Genomic DNA, 3776 nt, shown 5'->3' with positions numbered 1-3776 from the left:
GAAACTGCCGCGTCGGGTCTACACGGAGTGGATTTAGCTATGGGTTTGGCTCGGATGTTGCTCCGCAGTGTCCCTCTGGGCCGACCCGACACAACCGGGTGGAAAGGTCCACTGGCAAAGCCCGTCCGTGCAAAGTCAAAGGGCTAGATCCCGTGGTCAAACGCTACAGGGTTAGGCGGGACGGGGGCCCTGGGGGGTAGCAATGCCACCGGAGCGTCGTACCGGTGCCTCATACATGCGAGGTGGTGGTGTGGCATGTCCGAAGAGGCGACACGCGTCTCCGGGACGTGGCCCCCCTCACGGACGGGGCCGCGGCCGGCACCGGGAGGGGGGAAACAGACGCGTCGGGTCTACACGGAGTGGATGTAGCTGTGGGTTTGGCCCGGATGTTGCTCCCGGGTGTCCCTATGGGCCGAACTAACACAACCAGCTGGAGAGGTCCACTGGTCAAAGCCCGTCCATGGGAAGTCAAAGGGCTAGATCTCGTGGTCAACCGCTCCAGGGTTAGGCGGGACGGGGCCCCTGGGGGGTAGCAATGCCATCGGAGCGTCGTACCGGGCCCTCATACATGCGGGATGGTGTTGTGGCATACAACCCTCTCATGGGGCCTTGGGGTGGGGATGAGATGCCCCTCATCTGGAAGCCGGTGCGCGATGTCGTCAGACAAGTATCCCGCCTTCCTCAACTTTTTGATTTGGCCCTCCATGACGGAGGAGACCATCCATCTACCTCCCGCTTCGGACATGATTGGATAAGGTCGAGGTGGGAAGTGCGGACTTGGGCATTGGAGCTCGAGTGCGCAGGGACGGATAAGCAAAGGAGGAAGAAGGCGTAAATGGAAAGGGTAGATCCTTATCCCCTTATATGGGCGGCCGAAACTACGAGCCCCCACCGGCCTAATAAAATTTGCTTATCTCCCAAGCACTGCGGTTAATGGCGCGGTTGGGTTACCCACGCCCGTATTGATGAGAATCCCGGAATAAGGGGACACGATTTCTGCTTTGACAAGACGTGCCAAGGAAACCGCCTCGCTAAACGCGCTGAGGTGGAACAGTAAAATGATTCGAATAAAGGCCTGGCCGCGGTGTGATGTCACGCTGTGGAATACGTCAGCAGATTGGATTTGTGCAAATATTATTCTCTCTACGGTGGTATGTGGAACTTATTTTGCAGAGCCGGACACTATCCTTGTGTTCAACATCTTCTATGAAGTATTCGGAGGAGAAACCCGCCTTGCAATGCCCAAGACAATTTGCGTGCTGGACTCGTCGTCATTGAAGCCTGGTTCAGGGGCTACTGAGGGAGTCCTGGATTAGGGGTGTCTGGATGGCCGGACTATGACCTTTGGCCGGACTCCCGGACTATGAAGATACAAGATTGAAGACTTCGTCCCGTGTTCGGATGGGACTTTCTTTGGCGTGGAAGGCAAGCTTGGCGATACGATATGAAGATCTCCTCCCATTGTAACCGACTCTATGTAATCCTAGCCCTCTCTGGTGTCTATATAAACCGGAGAGTTTTAGTCCATAGGACGAACAACAATCATACCATAGGCTACCTTATAAGGTTTAGCCTCTCTAATCTCGTGGTAGATCAACTCTTGTACTACCCATACCATCAATAATAATCAAGCAGGAGTAGGGTTTTACCTCCACCAAAAGGGGCCCGAACCTGGGTAAAAACATCGTGTCCCTTGTCTCCTGTTACCATCCGCCTAGACGCACAGTTCGGGCGCCCTACACGAGATCCGCCGGTTTTGACACCGACACATTTGATGATATATATTTATATATATGCGGTTCTATGTGAAAACCTATTTATATATATGCATAACGTGTATAATATGTAGTATCGTAAAATACCAACAAACAAAAAAGAATTAAATGGAAAATACAAAATTAATGAAAAATAAAAAATAAAATCAAACCCCCCCAAACATTTAGTACCGGTTGGTGTTACAACCGGTACTAATGGTCTACCAGCACCCAGGCCTGACTCGTGCCACATGGTGACACTTTAGCGCCGGTTTGTGCCGAACCGGTAGTAAGGGGGGGGGGCTTTAGTCTCCACTCTTTAGTGCCGGTTGTAGAACCGGCACTAAAGACCTTTACGAACCGGTGCTAAAGCCCGGTTCTGCACTAGTGTTAATACCAATACCACTAATTCATTATTTTGATCCGGAGAAGTAGAGATATCATGGATCAAATACCAATGCCACTAATTCATTCTTTCTTTATATAATTTTTTTTTGCGAAAAATTTCACTATTATATGTTTATTCTTGCATATTATAACAAAGCGCATTTTTTCTTCTAAGCAAATCGGTCGTTTCCAGCGAGGCAGGCCCGCTCGATGCACTTCATGGCTATCACATATTTTTCTTCTAAGCATCTCTTTAATCTCGTTCATCCAATCTACACAACCGTGCTTCGATTCGCCATAAGCTATACACGAAAAATATGCACCTCGATGTTCTGATTCCATTCAGGTTATCGGATAAAGTTTCGTTCCCTCTATTTGAAACTTTCGTCGTCGTTTGCCGTCGGCTCCGCGCACAGGAACGACGTTGTCGCCACGCACTTGGACGCCGGCATCACTCTCCTCGACGTCTGCAATGCCATCACCGTCCGTGTCGACCACCTCCGCTGCCACCCATCCCCGTCCCCATCTGACCTCGTCTCATCGTCACCCTCGACCTTGTCCTCACACCGCCGGGCGCAGCCCGCCCTCTCTGACCGCGGTGCTCTGGGGGGGCGCTCCCTCCCCTGACCCTCCGTCCTCGCTCCATCGGGCGCGGTCCGCCATCGCCGACTGCGACGGCCGTGCCGCCCCGGGGACCTTTCCCTCCGCTGGCCCCCGTCCCCGCTCTGCTTGGCACATGCCACGCTTGCCGACCGTGATGGCCGTGCCAGGGCCACTCCCTCCCCTGCACTGTCAGCGCTCCCTTCCATCCCGTTCGTCGAACCGCCCCGTGGCTGCCGCTCACCCCTTTTCCTTGTCGTCCGCCGACTTTGCCATGGGAAACATCATCTCTTTCTGGGGAGAGGGGTGGTCGATGTGCCTGACGGAGGCCGCCACCGGTGCACACAATTTCAAGGTGACAAACTACTCGTAGCACAACGGCACAGGCGCCCTCAACCATGTAAGCTCGAAGACGTTCAGTGTCGGTGGCTATAACTGGTGCATCGATTTCTACCCTGACACGTACGTTGGCCACGCGTTCGCCCAACTGTCTCTCAAAGAAAGGGTGGAGCAACCGGGCGTCAAGGTGAAGTTCACGCTTAGTTTTCTGGGGAACGATGGCAAGGCGTACAAAGGCACGGAGCCTGTGGCGGCAACACGAGCTATTCTGTTCAAGGATGGTGCTGGGACTTTTCGTGGTTGGGAAGATCCGCTGACTATTGAGAAGTGCATGCTGCAGGACGACGACTGCTTCACCATCAGGTGTGATCTGACCGTCCTGAAAAATAGGGTTGCATAAATGATGTACCAAGCAGCAGACCGAGTCGATTGGAGTGATGGTCTAGTTAGATGCTTTCGAATTTGCTTGTAGGAGATGGCTTTATGAACTTCGATAATCTTATGCATTCAATCTGTCTATGTTTCTTCGGATCACTACTTTTGTATCCCTATAGTTTATGGCATCTCGATCCTCAAACCGTCCGCCTCCGATACGAACCACACGGTCTAGGCGTATTATGTCATCCAATACAGTCCTCCATCCATCCGTTGATTAGTCTGAAAGTCCGTTTACTCGCAAATTTGAAGCAAGCGGGG

The sequence above is a fragment of the Triticum aestivum genome, unplaced genomic scaffold (assembly GCF_018294505.1).
Source record: "Triticum aestivum cultivar Chinese Spring unplaced genomic scaffold, IWGSC CS RefSeq v2.1 scaffold1314, whole genome shotgun sequence".
NCBI lineage: Eukaryota > Viridiplantae > Streptophyta > Magnoliopsida > Poales > Poaceae > Triticum > Triticum aestivum.
Note: the sequence above shows the minus strand (reverse complement) of the source record.